The following is a 21,854-nucleotide window of genomic DNA, read 5'->3' on the forward strand; positions in this document are numbered from 1 at the left end:
CATAAATATCTGCGAAGACACTATGGCAGATCCACACGTTGCAGTAAAGCTTTGCTTACATTTTGAAGTTTAAGGTAAGAACCTTTAAAGAAATTCTACAGATAGTATCTGACTTAGGGCCATTAACAGTCATATATAGTATTGCTAATAAAAGATGCAAACCCAGGGTCGTCTTGTGGCCCTCATGGACTTTCCCATGCAGCTGGGGGAAAAAAAGGTGAGAACTAAATTGTATAAAAAGCCACTGAAGTTTTCTTGGTCATTTTAGTCTAACTGAAAGTCAAAAGAATTTAGAATAAGAATTTACAATTTAAACGCAGAGCTCTGTGCTGGGGGAGAATGAATCTCACATTGGAAATGTGGCAGGTTTTTATTCAAAAACGTGTTATCTCAAGCTGTACAATTAAGGCCCAGTATCCTCATCCTCCCGCCTCACTGCAGGGACCAAGAAGTGTGTGTGTGGGGGGGGGGGGGGGGGGGGGCGGGGGACTTGCTGCAGGTGCCTAGTAGAGACCCAGCAAAATGTGAACCCCTCTGACCAGCAGAGAGCAGCAGAGGGCTGTGCTGATGGGGAACTTCCCTGGGACCAGAGAAGGGTAGAGTAAGGCTGCTTCAGCAATGGCCCAAGAGCCCAAACTGGAGCCAGCAAGGCAGTCTGGGAAGCCTGAGGCTGAACTCTACGGAGTCAAATGGTCAAGGTTCACGAGAACCTTGTGCTGCTTCATTTGGGAAGTAACGAGACAGCAGCATTCACGATGTCCGAACAAAGAACAAGAAAGAGGATGAGCAAGAAGACTGTCTAGCCCTTCATCACATGGAAGAAAGCTGAACAGCCGGAGGTTAGAAAGCACAGGAAGTGGGTGGTAGACAGGGATTGAGGCTGGATTTTTAAATCCCACCTTCTGTTCATTTTAAGGAGCCACAAAATCCAAAACTTTTCAGGAACTCTCCAAAAGGTGGCCGGGGAATCCTGTGTTATCTCTTACGTGGAAAGTAAGTTTTATTGGTAACTGGGATAACTGGAAGGGAGATGGGCAGAGATGGTAAAAAGAAACTGCCAGAAAAGGTGCTTTGGGGATAACATTGTTAATAAAGATAAACTACCGTCTCTGATATTTACTTCTTATTTTGTTTCAACAGTAAATCTAGTGATACATATTTGAGAAAATTCAGTTTATTTTTTTTCCCATGTAAACAATCACTTAAGTATTTCAATGATAATTCTCAGGTGGGTCAAAGCATCAAGATGAGTCAAAACAAAACTGTTAGTTTTTTGGGGAAAACTTTAAAAGTAAGATAATTCCTGCTGTTAGAAGAGACTTGATATGTTAAGAACTAAGCTTTAGAAGTAGTAATTGATAATATTTTTTGAGTACGTACTCTGTGCAGGGCATTGTTCTGTTGTTCTGTGCACTTTTTGTAGACCAGTGGTTTTCTGACTGCCCATGTCAGGATCTGCTGGGGATTGTTACAAGCGTAAATTCTCGGGTCACCCCAGAACTACCAAATCAGAAACTCCAGGAGTGGGGTCCAGCCATCTGTGTAATTAGAGCAAACTCTCCAGGTGATTCTAGTACTTGCTAAAGTTGGAGCATGTATTTACCACCAGTGTTGAATATTGTATTTAATCCTTACAACAACCTTAAGAATTAAGGATCTTTATTTTCACCCTCCACTTTATAGCTGGAAAATCTGAGGCCGGAGAAGTTAAATGATTTACTCAATGACACTGAGTTCCTAAGTAGCACAATGGGATTTGAATCCAGGCAGTGTGACTTCAGAGCTTATGTTCTTGATGTCTTTCAGAGAGTGCTACTAAGCCTCTCGTGGGATCTGGCTTCTGCCCTATGGCACTTACAACATTGAATTCACTCATTAAAAGCAATGTGTGTAATAGGTAGATCTCTGAGTATGCATGCAACTCCACACACATATGAGGGTGTGTGTTGCCAAAGGTAGCTGGTAGTGACTGAAATTTTATTATTCTTCCTGTCTTCCTGCTAGGTCAATTGAAGATAATCAGTCAAAAGTGGTCAGTTGTGAAAAGCATAGAGAAATGAGAATTTGCAGTAGCTAAACAGTGATTTTCAAACTTAAATGGATATCTCAATCACCTGCTTTGAGAAGATCCTGGATACAGGGAAGCCTGAGGTGTCCGGGCAAAAATTGTGAATGGTCTAAGGAAGGGAGACAGTTCAGGAACAGACTTTGGAGGGTTTAGTTCCTTTCCCTGAGAGTTTCTGAAAATTCACTCTACTTGATTTTCACCCTAAAGCTATTTGATCATTTAGATCAGAAAAGACAAATTTGTAAAGAGTGCATAATTAAAAGACTGACTTTTTGTGGCAAAGGAGTTTTACATTCTGAGGGTGTATGTGTGTGTGTGTGTGTGTGTGTGTGTGTGTGTGTTGGGAAAGGGAGCCTGGTGCATAGCCAGCTGGCCCCTAGACTCAAATGGCTTTGATCATATGCATAGTAGTCAGTGATTAAATTCAGTGTCTTTTGTGTTTAAATTCTTGCAGTGGCCCAAACACTAGGTTAGGAGCTATGGATACAAGGTAGATAATACAATCTTGACTTTATATCTTTTTTTAAAAGATTTTATTTATTTATTCACGAGAGACACAGAGAGAGAGGCAGGGACACAGGCAGAGGGAGAAGCAGGCTACATGCAGGGAGCCTGATGTGGGACTCGACCCCGGGACCCCAGGATCACACCCTGAGCCGAAGGCAGGCACTAAGCCACTGAGCCACCCAGGCGTCCCACATGTATTACTGTGTTAATATAAAATGTTTACAACAATAAACCAGATAGGATGAGATAAAGATGGAAGAGTTCTTGTCAATTATGAATACGTGGCCATGCTTCATACTTGAAGTGCCATTTTCTTATTTTTCACCTATATGTGCATTATTAAAATAATTTGTAATGCACACTTTTTTTTTAGTTTTTTTAATTGGAGTTCAATTTGCCAACATATAACACCCAGTGCTCATCCTGCCTAGTACCAACCCCTCAGTAATGCACACTTTTTTATTTTGTAGAAATCCTTTTCAGTCATGTTGCAGCTAAATTGAGTTAGTATAATATGTAAATCTGTATAATGATCCAACCTTATGTGCTTAGATAGCTGGGAAATGAATAGATCACCATCACCATCAATTCTTTTTTTTTTTTAAGTCTTCTTTTTTTTTATTTTTGAAAAAATTTTTTAATTTATTTTTTATTGGTGTTCAATTTGCCAACATATAGAATAACACCCAGTGCTCATCCCATCAAGTGTCCCCCTCAGTGCCCATCACCTAGTCACCCCCACCCCCCGCCCACCTCCCTTTCTATCACCATCAATTCTTCAGCATTGTAGGGTTTCCACTCATATTTCAAATATTTTGTGTAGGGTCCATGAGACATTTCCGATTTATAGGTGTACTGATTAAGAGCACCAGTTTTTCTTACTTCCCACCACCATAAAGAGATTCTTACATATATGCAAAAGGAGGCAGTTGCCAGGATGTCACAATAGCCTGTTTGTAAGAATGAAAAACTGTCTGGAGATGTAGTGACCAGCACTAGGTAAGTTTTAAATGAATTGTATTTTATTCACTCTTTAAAAAAGTTAAATTATTTAGATCAACATGTATCAACATGGATATATAAAATATAAGTAAAATCGTAAGTGAACAAGGCAAGTTGCAGAATAAAATATGTAGTATTATATTATTCTTTTAATTTACAAACACATGAAATAATAGTATATTCTATTCAGGAATTCATATATAACTCATAAAGCAGAAATGAGTGGGAAGAGATGCCCTGGGCTAAAGGAACAGGCATAAGATTAGGGAGAGATTACAAAGGACAGTTTAAATGTGACAAAATATTAATTTTTTAAAGTTTGGGGAACATATACATGGTATTTTGTTACATTCCCCTATGTTTTCCTATATGTTGGAGATATTTCATAATAAAAATGAGGGCATAATAACAAAAGTAAAAATCGTTGAGTTGGGCACCTGCGTGGCTCAGTGGCTGAGCGTCTGCCTTTGGCCTAGGTCATGATCCTGGGATCCTGGGATGGAGTCCTGCCTTGGGCTTCCCACAGGGAGCCTGCTTCTCCTCTGCCTGTGTCTCTGCCTCTCTCTCTGTGTCTCTTATGAATAAATAAATAAAATCTTTTAAAAAACCATTGAGTGGAAATAATAGTTTCAATCATTAAAACTAAAGCTATTCTTTTTAAAAAGATCTAGCAATAAAATATCATTCATAACTGGGAACAAGAGAAAAGGGAAGTGAATTTTTGAAAATATAGTTACTTTTCTAAAGAAATCTGAATTGTTTTTTAAATATTTTATTTACTTATTCATGAGAGACACAGAGAAAGGCGGAGACAGCAGCACCAGGCTCCATGCAAGGAGCCCGATGTGGAACTCGATCCTGGGACTCCGGGATCATGCCCTGAGCCGAAGGCAGATGCCCAACCACTAAACCTCCCAGCCATCCCTGAATTATTTTTATTTATGCGAGAAATAAACCTGGGATGCACAAATCAATCAACTTATAACAGAAGAATATTTAAGAAGCTAACTTTTGGTATAACTATAAAAGATGAATCTGAGGAGAGAACTAGTTCCTCAATCCAGCTCTCCAGTCCAGGAAAAAGACTAAATCCAACAAGGCAAACATAATGCCCTTTCTAGAGATCTACATAAGCCCCTAAGTGCCAGTAGAGCTTGGTAATTAAATTGATATTGATTATGAGGAAGAGAGAGAAACACAAAACAAATGTTAAAATTATTTATTTTTAAATTTTTCACTTCAATGTAGTTAACTTGTATTATTAGTTTCAAGAGTAGAATTTAGTGATTCATCAGTCTCATATAATACTCAGTGCCCACTCCATCATGTGCCCTCCTTAATGCCCATCACCCAGTTACCCCATCGCCCCACCACCTTCCCCTCCAGCAACCCTCAGTTTGTTTCCTAGAGTTAAGAATCTCTTATGTTTGTCTCCCTCTCTATTTTCATCTTATTTTATTTATTATCTTAATTTTCCTTCCCTTCCATTATGTTCATCTGTTTTGTTTCAGAAATTCCACATATGAGTGAGATCATATGGCATTTGTCTTTCCCTGGCTGACTTATTTATCCTAACATAATACCCTCTTGTTCTACCCATGTTGTTATAAATGGCAAGATTTCATTCTTTTTTTATGGCTGAGTAATATTCTATTGCACACACACATGAACACACATGCACACACACACCCATCTTCTTTATCCATTCAACAAGTGTTGAGATTCTCAACTGGGTATCTGGTAAGAGAAAAGAAAAAAAAAAAGAAAAGAAAAGGCTTAGTGAGCCAAGTGTGTTGGGAAGATAAATTAGACACTTGAGTTTTGATGTGTCAAAATGAAATAAATAGATCCAGTATAAGGAGGTGATGGCTGGAAACATAGATCTAGGATAAAGCTGAAAGGGTGGATATATTTATTAAAGGAAAGGCCAAAATTTGAAGTTAAAAAGTGCAAAGGGACATAAATAAACTGAGGATTGTTAGAAAAAGAGAAGTCAGAGAAGGAAAATGGTAACTTGTAACAGAGTTCCTAGCAATAGGTCTCAACAGTGTAAAATGCTACAGAAAGATAAAACAAAACAAAAGAAAACAGTACTGCAGATGTTGATACCAAGATGTCAGTGGTCATTGGCAAGATCTGAGAGCTTAGTTTCATTTAGTTTCAGTAGCATGGGTATGGGGGTAAGAAAAACTGTCAAATGACCATCAGCTATAAAAATTGAGTTCACTCAGTACTGCCTGTGTGTTTGTTATGGGCCAAATCATATGCCACAAAAAAAGATAGATTGAAGTCCCAACTCCTGGTACCTGTGAATATGATTTTATTTGGAAAATAGGGTCTTTATAGACATAATCTCATACCAAAGTAGAGTGTGCCCTTAATCTGATATGACTGGTCTCTGTATAAGAAGCTGGGACAGAACAGACACAGAGGGGACCACCACGTGATAATGAGGTTACAGAGCAAAGATACGGAATGAGAAGGATGATTATCAAGCCCCAGGAGCCAGGAGGGAGCGTGGCCTGGGAGATGACACCTTGATTTCAGACTTCCAGCTTCTGGAACTGTGAGGGAATACATTTCTGTCATTTTTAACACACCCAGTTTGTGGTGCCTTGTTACAGAGCCCCAAGAAAGTAATACCATGGGGATTTGCACAGTGAATGTGAGATGAGCTAGTAGACGAAGTTTATATGATTAGTTGGCTTACGAAAGGCAGCAGCAGTCAGTAGAAAATTTCCCCATATAATTAATTATTAGGCATGTCCACAGAAAGGGAAGGAGGAGAGAAAATATTATATTAGAAGTCATAAAGGGGGAGCCGGATTTTAGAGTAGGTTATAAGACTGGGTTGAGAGGTGAGGCAGGGAGATTAAGTCTGGCAAAGACTGGCCCGGTTTCCTCAGGAAACTTTTCACATGAAGCAGAGAGGGTGGGAGGGAAGCCTCCACTCAGTGATCTCTGAGATTTCAGTAAAACATTAAATTTATGTACTGAAACGAGTGCAGAAGTAGGGCTGAGGACCCAGGGAGAGTAGGAAGACCAAGGAGTAGATTAAGAGATCTGCGAAGTGTGCTGAGGAGGGCTGGCTTGATTCATGGGTCCCCACAAATCCAAGTCTGGAGGAGTTCAGCCTTGGGACCCAGAAGCAGTACTTACTACCCAGGTAGAAATGTGCAGAGGCTCAGAACAGACAAAGTCCAGCCTCCGTGATACATGTGGAATGGAGGCCTGGGGATTTGGTGTCACCTGTCCAAGCTGAAGAGTGACAGGTTTGGAATGTAGATCTCCGACTCCTGCACTTGTAAGCACATCACTGCACTATAGTGGAGATTAAAATCCCTAAAACTATGGAAATAAGTTAGCTTCTAAATTTAGTTCCTAAGAAAGTGTGTGTATGTATTATAATATGATTTTTTGTTGTTGTTTTTTTTTACCCCACACCCATATAAAATAAATATCATCATTAATGTCTGGAATTGGAACCAGGTTAAATAGTTGGTGTTATTTGGTTCATAGACTCTTACTTCTAGTAGTGACTGGCAAAACAAGAGGAGAAATGTGACCAACAATAAGGTAGGGATACAATTAGAGTCAAAGACAATGTTTACGTCCATTTTCTCAATGAAAATGGTAGTCATTGAAATAGTCTCAGGGTGCTCCATTCTTGTCTAAACTATTAAACTATGAAAATGGGTATTAGATACTGTTTTAATTAGCATAATTTTCATAGCGGTTGTTGAGAGTGAGGGGCCTGGAGCCCAAACACGGCTCTGGGCTCACATGTGGGCTCTGCCTTTATTTGAACATCTGCAAATAACCTCCATCTAGAAGACCCACTTTTGAATCTGTAACATGGTTGTGACTCTAGTAGCGACATAGGTTTGCTTTCAGTAGTAAATAAGGAAAAGCGTTGTAAGCCATTCTGCATACTTTCCACAACACAGCAATCATTTGTACAAGGAACTACTTAACTGAAGGGCAGTTAAGTTTTAGGTGAAAACTTCCCATGTGCATTCTTCTTTTTTTAATTTAGATTCAATTTACCAACATAGAGTATAACACCCAGTGCTCATCCCATCAAGTGCCCTCCTTAGTGCCCATTACGCAGCTACCCCATCCATCCCCCCAAGACCTCCCCTTCTGCAACCCTTTGTTTCCCAGAGTTAGGAGTCTCTTAGGGTTTGTTTTCCCTCTAATTTTTTCCCACTCAGTTTCCCTCCTTTCCCTTATAATCCCTTTTACTATTTCTTATATTCCCCATATGAGTGAACCATATGATGATTGTCTTTCTCCAATTTACTTATTTCACTCAGCATAATACCCTCCAGTTGCACCCATATTGAAGCAAATGGTGGATATTCGTCCTTTCTGATGGCTAATATTCCACACACACACACATCTTCTTTATCCATTCATCTGTTGAAGGACATTGTGGCTCCTTCCACAGTTTGGCTATTGTGGACATCATGGCTGTGAATATTGGCGTGCAGGTATCGTTTCACTGCATTTGTATCTTTGGGGTAAATACCCAGTAGTGTAATTGCTGGGTTGTAGGGTAGCTCTATTTTTAACTTCTTGAGGAACCTCCACACTGTTTTCCAGAGTGGCTGCACCAGCCTGCATTCCCACCAACAGTGTAAGAAGGTTCTCCTTTCTCTGCATCCTCGCATCTGTCATTTCCTGACTTGTTAATTTTAGTCATTCTGACTGGTGTGAGGTGGTATCTCATTGTGGTTTTGATTTGTATTTCCCTGATGGCAAGTGATGCGGAGCATTTTGTCATGTGCTTGTTGGCCATGTCTATGTCTTCTCTGGAGAAATGTCTGTTTATGTCTTTTTCCCATTTCATGACTGGATTGTTTGTTTCTCTGGTGTTGAATTTAATAAGTTCTTTATAGATCTTGGATACTAGCCCTTTAACTGATATGTCATTTGCAAATAATATCTTCTCCCATTCCATAGGTTGTCTTTTAGTTTTATTGACTGTTTCCTTCACTGTGCAGAAGCTTATCTTGATGAAATCCCAATAGTTCATTTTACTTTTGTTTCCTTTGCCTTCTTGATGTGTCTTGCAAGAAGTTGCCGTGGCCAAGTTCAACAAGGTTGTTACTATGTTCTCCTTTAGGATTTGATGGATTCTTGTCTCACATTTAGATCTTTCAACTATTTTGAGTTTATCTTTGTGAATGGTGTAAGAGAATGGTCTAGTTTCATTCTTCTGCATGCAGCTGTCAAATTTTCCCAGCACCATTTATTGAAGAGACTGTCTTTTTTCCAGTGTATATTCTTTCCTGTTCTGTTGAAGATTAGTTGACCATAGAGTTGAGGGTCCATTTCTCCATTCTGTTCCATTGATCCATGTGTCTGTTTTTGTTCACATGCATTATTCTGATTTCTGAGATGATTGGCCCTCATTTTTCCTCTCTCTGTTCAACTTTCTTTCTTTTTAGTCTGCTCTTTATTTTTTTGACTTGGCTGTCTAATTTTTAATCACTAAAAGCTAGTTTTTTAATCACTTACCAAACACTGTGGGGTTTTTTTCTTCCTTTAGGAATCTGATCACTTTTTATGAATGCTGGAAGGACAGAACAATAAATATCACGTGCCATGCTTAGCCAACCATCCATAACTACAGTCCCTGCAGAGTAACTGGACAAGAAAGACATGCGGGGGGAAAAAATAACAAACAAAAACCAACCTAACAAATAAAGAACATTTGGCAGGCTTTTTACACACAGGCTATGTCCTGTTTTCAGATGCCAAACTGAATAAAAACAGTTTTAAAAAAGGCAAACATTTGCAGAAGAGCCCATGAAGGAATCTTAGTTGTCCTCCTAGACAAAAAGGAAACAATGAATCAGAGGTCCTTTTAAGTTCCTCATTCATTTTCCTGACAGTTAAATTTGTTTTTTACCTTCCACTTTGCATAAGGTAAGGCATAAAGTATATACATATAGCCAATGCCAAACATATTGATTGATACTATTAAAATTATTATATTATTCTGATATTTCTAAATTAGTTTAAGTTTTATATTATAGGTCTAATGAGTGAATTAATTTTTAAAACTCAGTTATGTAGTATTTTAGTGTGATGTTAAAATGGAAAAGAGGCTCAGAAGTGTCTACAAATATAATTAATTTCTTCTGGTCAGTGTTATACTTCTCAGGGTAGCCTTTTGAGAATTTGGAAGGTTTTAGTTCTTGGGAATGTGTAGGCATTAGGACAGGTTACTTTTCCCTGTGGTTTCTTTTTTTTCTTTTAAAATGTCTTTGTGGGTAGCTTACTGAGCTATTCAAACAGACCTGTATAGCTGTTAGGTGAAGAGGAATGTTTTGACTTAGAAACTTTCTTGTTAGAATTTAGAGTTCTTTTGATGTTTGGTTGCTTTAACTTTTGTCAAAAAAGAAAATAGAGCAAGTTCTCTGAACATTGTAATCTTTTTTTTTTAAGATTTTATTTATTTGCGAGAGAAAAGACAGAGATGGTGACAGAAATAGTGAGAGAGAGCATGATCAGGGAAGAGAAGGAGAAGCAGACTCCCCTTTGAGCAGGGAGCCCGACATGGGGCTTGATTCCAGGACCCCGGGACCATGACCCAAGCCAAAGGCAGATGTTTAACTGACTGAGCCACCCAGAGGCCCCTGAACCTTGTAATCTGTATATGACATCAACATTTATTCAAATGAGTTTGAGTAACCAGAGTTGTGATTTCAAATTGAAGACAGAAGAATCTGTTACACATCATGATGACCTAAAAATCAATTACTTCAGTCATATCCATGAACATGGTTTTGGTTTTCATCTGCATTTGTCTGGCATTCTTAGTTCACAAAAGGGGGACCCATGGATTTAAGAGGAGAAATTCGTTCTTTCTAACGAATTTCTAAGAAATTCGTTCTTTGATTTGTTCATCTAAGAATGACTATGATGTTAATTAGCTTTACTCAGTGGTTATCTAGATATTAAATAAGCATGCAAAAGCGTGCCATTCAAAGTACAGACTGCTCATGGGCAATTCTCTGACAAAAAAAAAAACGATATTATTTTATTCATGTTATATTTCTTTTTTTTCTTAAGATTTTATTTATTCATGAGAGACACAGAGAGAGAGAGGTGGAGACATAGGCAGAGGGAGAAGCAGGCTCCCTGAGGGGAGCCTAATATGGGACTGGATCCCAAGAACCCTGGGATCACAATCTGAGCCAAAGGCAGATGCTCAATTACTGAGCCACCCAGGTGCCACTGAATAGATTTTTAAATGATAGCACTCTACTGAGGACAGTTTGATTCAGTTATTATTAATTGGGAGGGCTGAGGGAAAAAAGTCTATGAGGAAATATTAGGGAACTTTTTTGGGATCTCTTTTCAAGACTATGCTTTTTTGTAAACATAGAGTGGTTTTAGGGAGCCGGATTGCTGATTATCAATACCTTTGCATTCTGTTACGTTCCCAGTATAAGGACACAGACATAAAGGTCAAACGGATTTGGTGTGTTTCCTTGAGATATGTCTGCACCTGCTTTGGCCACATTGAAGCTGTATTCTGTTTAAAAATAGTGAATACCATTTCTCTGGGAGTAGCAGAGTTCACATCCTTCTTTTCCTTCTCTGTAGTAGCTCTTAAAGCAGTTCAGTTAGAATATTTTAGCTGTTAAGTTGATAAAGAGTACATTTATAATAATCACCCACTAGAATTATAAAAGAACTTATCAAAAATGTTTTAAATCTCAAAATGTAGAAATACTGACCCAATTCCATCACCCTATCCTATTCGCCCACAACTCAGATTTGACAAGTGTTAACTTCTTGCCATCTTTGCTTCATCTCTGTGTCTGGCCTTTCAAGATATATGACACTTTACTGTCATACTTGAGCTAGAACCTACAAAAATTAAAAACCTATTCTACATAACCACTAATACACTTCAGAAAATTAGTGAAAATTGCATAGAGAGAGAGAGAGAAAGCACAAGCAGAACAGGCAACGGAAGGAGAGAGAAACTTGAGCCTGAAGTGGGACTTGATTTCACCACCCTGAGATCACGACCTGAGCCAAAAACAAAAGTCAGACCCTTAACTGCTGTGCCACCCAGGTGCTACTGAAAAATTCTTTTAAAGTTGGTTTTGATAAGCCAGGGAGCAATGAGACCAGCTACCCATCTGCCTGAACAGCCACCTCATGTCCTGGGATGTGTGGATGAGTTTAATGACTCTGATCTGGTGGTGGCATATACCCCAGTCACTAACATGACACAGAGGATAATGGATAAAATGGCTTTGGCTTCCTTTATGAAAGGTATGTTGCCCAAAGACAAATGTTTCATTATTAGGCAACCTTCACATGTTAAACTTGAAGTTTGTTTTGCAAGTTGAATTTATTTACTTAGCCTATACTTTGGTAGTTTTCACCAGGGGCAAGGACTCTTAATCCACCTGCCATGTAGGATCGGTGTGGGGCTACAGGTGAGGGTATGTGGGTGAGACGTGACATAGACTTACTGGAGATTTCTTTCTTTTTTTTAAAAAAAAAGATTTTATTTATTCATGAGACACACACACACACAGAGAGACAGAGACACAGGCAGAGGAAAAAGCAGGTTCAAGAGGAGCCCGATGTGGGACTTGATCTCGGAATTCTGGGATCACACCCTGAGCTGAAGGCTGATGCTTAACCACTGAGCCATAAATTACATATATTACCTTCACCCCTCTCATCCTTGAAATCTGGGCTGTTATGAGTCATTATTATTCTATGATGTGTAATCTAAAAAGTAAGGTTGGAATAGGAAAAAATAGTTTGGACTCTTCTTAGATGATTTCAGTCTTTATCCCTGGATCACTTTCTTCTGTTGGTGATTCTTCATTGCAGCTTCTAGATCTCTGACTTCTGCCCGTTTCCTTTACCCACATTGGCCCTGTGCTCTGACTGACCAGTGTTCATTCTCTACTGATCTGGTTTTCCATGCTTCCACCATTTGATCATTTATCACATCTCTTTTTAAGTCAAGAAGCATTTACAGAAGCCACAGGGACTAGTCTCCCTGCCTGCAGTGTATGCTCCCTGCTGCTTTCCATCCTTGGAGTCTCATGGCTCATTGAAGTCTATCCTTTTTGAATATAAGCAGCCAATTCACCTGCCATGCCAACCTGTTCCAATCATAGCTCCTCTCTTGCCATATCATTCTACATTTGTCTGACTCATGCTATTCAGCCCAAGTGCTCATGTTTTGACCTTCACAGTATTTGTATACTGCTTGAGAAAATCAGTGAAATTAGTATTGTCCTCATAAAAATGCCACAGCCTTATTCCATGTTTGGAAGGATGAATAGTTTTGAAAGATATGGCGACACTATGAAAATAAATACCTTTTCCTTCTTCGTGTAGACATTGTCCTGAGTGAGATTTAAATACTGTGTTAAAATTAATAAGAATCCTGGGATGTAATACATGAAATTATTTTAAAAAGTATTTAAAAGGAGGTCATAAGTTGGACTTCAAAAGTTTCTGACATTTCTATTAGTAATAGGTCAATTAACCACTTATTGGGTGGATTACTTCTACAGATTATGAACTCATCCATTATGAATGTTATGAGCTTAATTCTAAGGAATGTTCTTGACTCCAAAGAACCTGGAGGTATACTCTAACTTCACTTGTGATTTTTGTATTCTGATTATTTGCTGCAATTTATTTCTACTGGCAAAGTATTTTCATGTGATAGGTATTAGTACTCTTGGCAGAAAAAAAATTGGTGAGAAAAAACCACCTACCAAATTCTCAAGTATTTCCACTGATTATTTTAAGTATTTTTTTCTTTTTAATTTTTAAAATTATTTTAATCACCAAGGTAATAGTCACCCTAAAAAAAGCTAAGCAATACAAACTGAAGAAAAAAAAAAAGAGAACTTTTGCTTTTATCCTAACCACAGCTTCCTCCACACCATACATGTGTATATTTAAATTTTTCTGTATCTTTTTAAGATAATGTATACATGCATATATACCTGGTTCCATAAATAGACATATATTTTTACATATATATGTAGGCACACAGATCAGTTTCTTTATCATAATGGGATCACACTAAAACAATGCTGCAAATAGTTTTTTAAAAAGATTTATTTATTTTAAAAAGAGAGAGAGTGAGGGGAGGGATAGAAAGAGAGAGAGAGAGAGAATCTCAAGCAGAATCCCCATGGAGCCTGGAGCCTGATGTGGAGCTCGATCTCACGACCCTGAGATCATGACCTGAGCCGAAACCAAAAGTTGGATGCTCAACTGACTGAGCCGCCCGGGTCCCCCTGCAAATGGTTTTTTTAAATGACATGTCATTTGTATCTTTTCATATATTTACATTGAGCCAAAATGATAGAAAAGATTTTCAGGACCTAATTTAGAGACACATACTTAAGAATAGTATGTGACACCAATAAACCTAAATAATTGTAACTTGGTTTTGTGTTCTCTAGGATGAGTTGATATGATTATTTATATTTTTCATACATGGCAGGAAGAACAATCATGGGAATTGCTGATAAATGATGGCTACAGTACTTTCAGAAAACCATCATGTGTTTATAGCAGCAATGTCCACAATAGCCAAACTGTGGAAGGAGCTTCGGTGTCCATAGAAAGATGAATGGATAAAGAAGATGTGGTCTATGTATACAATGGAATATTCCTCAGCCATTAGAAACGACAAATACCCACCATTTGCTTCGACGTGGATGGAACTGGAGGGTATTATGCTGAGTGAAATAAGTCAGTCGGAGAAGGACAAACATTATATGGTCTCATTCATTTGGGGGATATAAAAAATAGTGAAAGGGAATAAAGGGGGAAGGAGAAAAAAATGAACGGGAAATATCAGAAAGGGAGACAGAACATGAAAGACTCCTAACTCTGGGAAATGAACAAGGGGTGGTGGAAGGGGAGGTGGGCGGGGGGTGGGGGTGACTGGGTGGCGGGCACTGAGGGGGGCACTTGACGGGATGAGCACTGGGTGTTATTCTGTATGTTGGCAAATTGAACACCAATAAAAAATAAATTTATTAAAAAAAAAGAAAACCATCATGAAGTGGTGAGGGTTGTGTTTAATGATGCTTTTTCATATCAGCTGAAGTTTAGTTGGGGATATGGAATCCCAATTATGGAAGAACAGTCTGAACATGCAGGTAACTATGTAAGAATTGATTAAATCTTTATTGCTGTTTCATCAAATCCCCAATTGGGGATGACTGATAGAAACATCAATAAAATCAAGAAATAAGTAATACACTTTTTTTTCCCCGAACTTAGTGATCAGTCTTTACTACAGAATGAGTCCAGTTGCTTTGGCCGCCATTCAATAATATGCTGCTTTCTTCCAGTTTTGCGGAATGCTTTAAAAATGCTCTAGATTGTATAATCATGGGCTCTGAGCAGGCATGTAGATATTTCACTTCAGAGCCACAGTTAATGATTTAGTTCCATTGATAGATTCAATTGCATAACGATGGGCATGTTTTTCTCCTTCTTTAAAGAACACTGTTGGGATATGGATGATAAAATTTTTTGATACGTGACAAGATACTGGCAAAAAGAGTTTGTAGTTTTTCAAACTTCAATGAATGCTGCAATTAAATAAGTAAGTGCCGAACTTAAGTAATGTATTTTATACCTTCTGTATTTTCTCCCTGTCTTTCCAGTCTCTACCTCTTACTCTCTGTTGCCCCTACACTCTTAGATTATGCTCTGTCTCTTATTCTCAGAGAAAAAAGGAAGCTGACACATGGCAATATTCCCAACTTCCCAACACAAACCCTGTTAAACTACAGACCTACCACTCACTACACCCATCCTTTTCCTCCAGCCTCCTCACTGATGTCCTTCCTCAGTTCACAGGCTGGATCCAGTCCCTCCCAACATTATCAGGAAGGTTGTAAAATGGATTTTCTTTTCTGTCTCTTCTTTCTTCAACTTTCTCCTTTCAACTGGATTCTTCTCTCTGGGATTTAAAAGTATTGATTTCTTCACATGTTATCAGGACCTTTCCTTATTTCCTCCCCAGGCAGGTACTCTAGCTCCCTCCAAACAACTAAGTTTCGTGAAAGGGTGGCCTTCATGTAGGTTCCACTCAACTCAGGATGATTTCTGTCCCCATCACACCACCCAAACAGCTTTTTCTGACAACTCCCATGTCAATTTACAATGGACATTTTTCATTCCTTATCTTACTTGATCTTTTAACTAAATAGCAGAGGCTTCACCTGGTTTTCGTATACTTTTCCACCTTTCCTTCTCAGTCTTGCCAGCTCATCCAACTTCACACTTGTGCTTCTTTAAATCTGTAATTCCACAAGGTTCTAACCTAGGCATCTTTCCCCATCTTATATACTTTCTCTGAACAGTATTATTTATTTCCATAACTTTAATTACAGTTTACATGCTGATAACTCTAAGGGCCCTACTTCATCTTATAGGCCAACACACTTGTTCTGTAAGGGGCCAGGTAATAAATATTATAGGCTCCTGGGCCCAAACTTTTTCTAGGGGACCTACTCAACTCAGCACTTGTAACATGAGAGAAGTCATAGACAGTATGTAAAGAAATGAGTATGGCTCCATTCCAATAAAACTTTATTTATAAAAATAAGTGGTAGACCAGATTTGGTACATGGACCATCGTTTGCTAACCTCTGCTCTAGTTCTACCTACCTGACTGTTATCGCCGAGTATCTCCACTTTGACGCTTCCGAAAGGATGCAAATTAGTGTGTTCAAAAATGAACTGAATCTTTTAAAAATTTTCCTATTGTAGCAAATGCCAGAGCTACCCACCTAAGTGACCAATTAGAAACTGGGGAATTATCAGAGAAAATTTCCTCTACCCCGTTACCTCCAATCTCTCGTCCAGACTTTGTCAATCCTAAACTGAAATCCATGTACTTCTCAACTCTGCCACCAGCACTATTATTATCTTTTGCCTGAACTGTGGGAGGAGTTTATTTCTCCAGCCTCATCTCTTTCCCTCTCTCTGCCCCTTCTTCTGCCTCTCTCCCTGTCAGTTTTCCTTCAAGGACCTCCCTCCTGTGCCTCCACTACACTATACCCCTTCTTTCCTTTGCAAATGCTGTTTCCTCTGCTCAGACTTTTCTTCTCCATCCTCAACTCCCCCTTCCCCAAGCTTTGTTCAGGTAAGATCACTGTATAAATAAATGTCATTTCTTCAGGAAAGTCTTCCCTGTTTTTGCTCTTAGAACACCCTCTACTTTTTTAATGCAGGTGCTCAATTATAATCAAACAATTGATTGTGCAATGGGTTGTTTGATGTCTCCTCTTCCTTCTCTGCTCCACCATGAAATTTAAAGCTCCATGAGAGTGAGGAGTGGATCGCTATCTCTCCACCACCTATCACAATGTATTGGGTGCGATAGATGTCCAGTAACTTTTAAAATGAGTCTTATAAATCATGTCAATGAATACTAAAAGTCATCAACACTGTTCTGATGATATTAATAGTTCACCATATTGTAAAATGATGGAAATATATAAGTAGTGAAGATGAAAAGAAACAAAATATGTATAGTTTTCTAATATATTTTTCTTTTTTCTAATATATTTTTCTATAATTCATGTAATAAATTTGTTTAGCATCTCAGTTTAGGTCACAACAAATCATTCTGTGGTGGAGAACCTGACATCAGTTGCTGGCATAAATATAAGGACACCACCTTTCATTTTAAAGGGAAAAATTATAAATGCATGGTTTATTTTTATTTGTGTGGTTTATTTCTTCCCTTTTATATATTTTACATCATTCAATGTTATGAGGGAAAGAAAAAGGTTTAAGAAACTGATCACAGGGATCCCTGAGTGGCGCAGTGGTTTGGCGCCTGCCTTTGGCCCAGGGCGCGATCCTGGAGACCCGGGATCGAATCCCACGTCGGGCTCCCAGTGCATGGAGCCTGCTTCTCCCTCTGCCTCTCTCTCTCTCTCTCTCTCTCTCTCTCTCTGACTATCATAAATAAATAAAAATTTAAAAAAAAATTAAAAAAAAAAAGAAACTGATCACAGTGATGCGTCTCCAAGAGACCCATCTTGTGTCTTAAGTTGTGAGTTAAGTTGCTTGCTTGCCTGTGTATCACACATTAATAAACAGAGAAACCCATTAGGTTATAAAGGAAATGAAATGCATTCAGGAGGGTTTTTTTGGGGGGGAGGGGAATGCATTCAATTTAAGTAGCTTACGTGTATTGCATTTTAAGATGTTGGCAGTAGAAATTAAGTAAGGATTATGCTTATGCTTCCCTAAGTTGAAGAAGAGAAATATGGTGCATGTATTCCCTTAGCTATTGCCAGAAAGACACTGCATAAAACACCACTCCCAAAACCCATTAACCTCAAATAACACTCATTTATTCCTTCTCATTTGTGGTATGACTGGTGTCTAACAACTAGTTGGGGCTTGGCTGGGCTTGAATTTAAATTACAAGTTGCATCAAGTCTGCTCCATGTGGTTCTCATCCTCCATGGGTCAGCAGCATAGCTGGACATATTCTTCTTTAATCACAGAAGCGCAAGAGAGCAAGTTTCACTGCACAGCACATTTCAAGCTCCTGCGCAAGTCATATTTGATAAAATCCCATTGGTTAAAGCAAGTCATGTGGACAAATCCAAAGTCAAGGGGCAAGAAAGTATATTCCGCCCACCACAAAGCCAAAGCAAACCGAGCCCAAGATTGGGGCTAATTCTATGCCTTCGTGGTAGTGAAACAGAGAAGAAGGGTGTGAAAAATTTGAACATTAAACTCACTTACCATAATGATATTAAAGCCAGTTCATAGAGTTAGTCAATAAGGTGTTCTTTGGCTAGGACTAAGGATTAGATGAGACCATATTATTAAACTACTTAGCACAGACAGTGCTGATGCTTATATGGCACAAGGCACAGAGTAAAATGCATCTTTCTCTCTTTCTCTTTCTCTCCATTTGTATATTGTCCCTTTCTCCATAGACTTTGAGAATAGTATACAATAATAACAGTCTAACAGTAGCAAACATTGAACTTACTGTATTCCAGGGGATCACTCCCAGTTTATAGTGCTATTATTTCACAAATAAGAAAAACAAGGCACAGAAAAGTAAAGATTTTTGCCTAAGAAACACCCCCCCCCTTTTTAGCCACTGTACTACATAACTCAAAAAAGATGAATAAAGTGAAACTAGTGACAAGGCAATATTTTTCCCTTGATAGAAAAAGCTGTTACTGAAATGTGCCAACAGAGATGCATACCATATTGTCTTCAGTGTTTTTGAGATAAACATTACATTTGGATCCAATTTGCTAAGTGCCTCAAATTGAGAAAAAACACAGCTCGGAAGTTTTCCTGATAGAAAACAGTCCAAGTTAGAAGGGCCTACATTGGCTAGAGAGTTTTAAAAATTTGTTAGTATAGCATGCTGTTGGGGACAGTGTTTGTGTAAATATGCCGTGTACCCTCTTTCTCTTCAAATACAAGGAAAAGAGATTTAAAATTCAAATAATATGCATAAAAAGTATGGTTTGATGATTTAACTTCCAAGAGGGATACCATTACCAGATGCAGACATCTCAGTTATTGGGGTAAAACTAATGTATTTCTTTTAAAGTTCCACAGTTCTTGTATATTTTACCCTCTTCCACTTTCTTCCTGATTACATACAAATTTTGGTATAATCTACTTAACTCAAATAAGGCTCAAGAATGCAGAATTTTCAACAACAACAATAACAACAAAAAGAATGCAGAGTTTTCCAAGGATCTCAAGAGAATTTCTTATATAAAACATTGTGAATAGATCATGAGAATTACATAAAAACACATTTCTGTTAAATTCTAGCAATTTCAGCTCATATTGACAATTAAGAGAATTGGTTTAATTATTAACTATAATCATAATTATATATTATGATTAGCTCCTATTGGGGCTAATTTTTTTTTTAACAGGGTGGAAGAGGAAAACAAAGAGATAAAACAAATGATTGAAAGCAGAATTTTTTGCTTAACCTTTTTCTATGTTAGATAATTAACTGTTTCCCTAACATTCTTCAAAGATGACTGATTTTTTTAAAATACAATTATAAACTCACGGATTTAAATATGTCTTAATAAGTTTCAAGGCATGGTAATTTTTATTCTTATTGAAACTCAAATCGTCCCAACTTTGGTCAAAGGGAGCCGGAGGTTAGTTTCTGATTCTTTTTGACAAGATTCTATGTGTTTGTTTGTTTGTTTGTTTTTTCTAAATAGATTCCCTATTTCGTGTGGCAAGATTTCTTTTAGTTAGGGAAAGTATTTCAGGAGAATTGCATATTAGAAATATTTTTGCTATTGGATTGATCATTGTTCCTAGACTTTTTCAACAGCAGAGATAGATTTTATATGTAGAATAACATGCATATATTAAAGATAACTGCCTTATGAATTCACACTGATATTTACAATTCAAATATAGCACTATAGAGCTTTTACTTAGTTTCCCCCATATTACGACTGTAATCTGAGATTACATCACTGTAAATTCCCATCACTGTAAATTCTGGTTCTTTCTCATCACTGTAAATTCTGATTCTCCAGGAGAGATACAGAGAATCCAAGAATTAGATTATCCCTAATTATTCATTTGTTCTATCCAGAAATATAATATGTCCAATAATACTATTACTTCAATATAATAACTGAAAGCAGTTAAAGTACTTTTTTCCCACATGCTCTCCCAATCCTCCCGATTGCTGCATCTGTACTAACAATACAAACCACACTTTCTCCTTTTAAAACATTTAGTCTTAGTTCTACAAGTAACTATAATTTATTTAAAATTAAACATTTTTATATTGGGTGGCTACAATTTATTTTACATCCTCGGTTTTAAGAACTAGATTGCATGTACTCTTAGCTTCCCCCCCAAGGTAACATCTTGCAAAACTCTCATAACACAATCTCATTGTGGACATTGATACAGTTAAGATACAAAACAGTTCTACTCCCTCACCCCTGCTAACCACTAATCTGCTCACCATTTCTATAATTTTGACATTTCAAGAATACTGTATAAATGGAATCACATAGTTCATAATCTTTTGGGGCTGTGTTTTTTCCCCCACTAATTACCATTTCCTGACACTTCATCCAAGTTTGTATTTATCAATAGTTTGCCCCTTTTTATTGCTCCTTTTTATTGCTGAGGACTATTCCATGGTAGCAATATCTCTGCTTTATCTGGTTAGTTGTTCAGCCTTTGAAAGAAGTAGGAATTGTTTCCAGTTTGGGAATATTACAAATACAGCTACTATGAACACTGATGTCCAGTCATTTTTATGAACACAAGCTTTCACATCTCTGAGGTAAATGCCCAATGGTATGATTTCTGGGTTGTATGGTGGTTTAGTTTTATAAGAAACTGCCAAACAGTTTTCCATAGTAGAATATGTAATTTTATATTCCCACCGGCAGTGTATAAGTGGCAAAAGCATAGAAAATAATTGTATTTGACTTGGTTTATGTTTTTATACGTATTTTGGAATTTATATGGATATCTTACTCATTGAATATAGTGTCCATTTTTGTTCTTTTCTTCTCTGCTAATCTTCATATTTCATGCTATCTTTACCTCAATCTATGACCAGCTCTTTTGAAAGTTATTATTAATTATTAGGAGAAAAAAATTTTTTTTATTTTTTTTATTTTTTTTTATTGGTGTTCAATTTACTAACATACAGAATAACCCCCAGTGCCCGTCACACATTCACTCCCACCCCCCGCCCTCCTCCCCTTCCAACACCCCTAGTTCGTTTCCCAGAGTTAGCAGTCTTTACGTTCTGTCTCCCTTTCTGATATTTCTCACACATTTCTTCCCCCTTCCCTTATATTCCCTTTCACTATTATTTATATTCCCCAAATGAATGAGAACATATAATGTTTGTCCTTCTCCGACTGGCTTACTTCACTCAGCATAATACCCTCCAGTTCCATCCAAATTTTAAAAATATTTTATTTATTTATTCCTGAGAGGCACAGAAAGAGAGAGAGAGAGAGAGAGAGAGAGAGGCAGAGACACAGGCAGAGGGATAAACAGGCTCCTCACAGGGAGCCCGATGTGGGACTCGATCCCCAGACCCCGGAATCACAACCTGAGCCAAATGCAGATGCTCAACCACTGAGCCAGCCAGGCATCCCAGAATAGATGCATTCATATATGAAATATTTACCCTATCTTCAAAAATTAATTGAATAAGATTATTAGGTATTTAGTT

The 21,854-nt window shown here is 37.9% G+C and overlaps 1 protein-coding gene across 5 annotated transcripts in view; it reads left to right on the plus strand.

The window, feature by feature from the left end:
* The first annotated feature begins 636 nt into the window (after window positions 1-636).
* ABCA6 (ATP binding cassette subfamily A member 6) overlaps window positions 637-21,854 on the plus strand; it is a 114,364-nt gene continuing 93,146 nt past the window's right edge. For 2 of the 5 annotated variants that reach the window (XM_072781008.1, XM_072781017.1), the window contains exons 1-2: window positions 637-839; window positions 917-993. The gene's annotated coding sequence lies outside the window, so the exon portion shown is untranslated. Of the gene's footprint in view, window positions 994-15,194; window positions 15,210-21,854 lie in introns of those variants that run through there. The other 3 variants (XM_072781010.1, XM_072781011.1, XM_072781009.1) reach the window with 3 other exon arrangements.

Source organism: Canis lupus, chromosome 16 (genome assembly GCF_048164855.1).
Source record: "Canis lupus baileyi chromosome 16, mCanLup2.hap1, whole genome shotgun sequence".
Taxonomy (NCBI): Eukaryota; Metazoa; Chordata; class Mammalia; order Carnivora; family Canidae; genus Canis; species Canis lupus.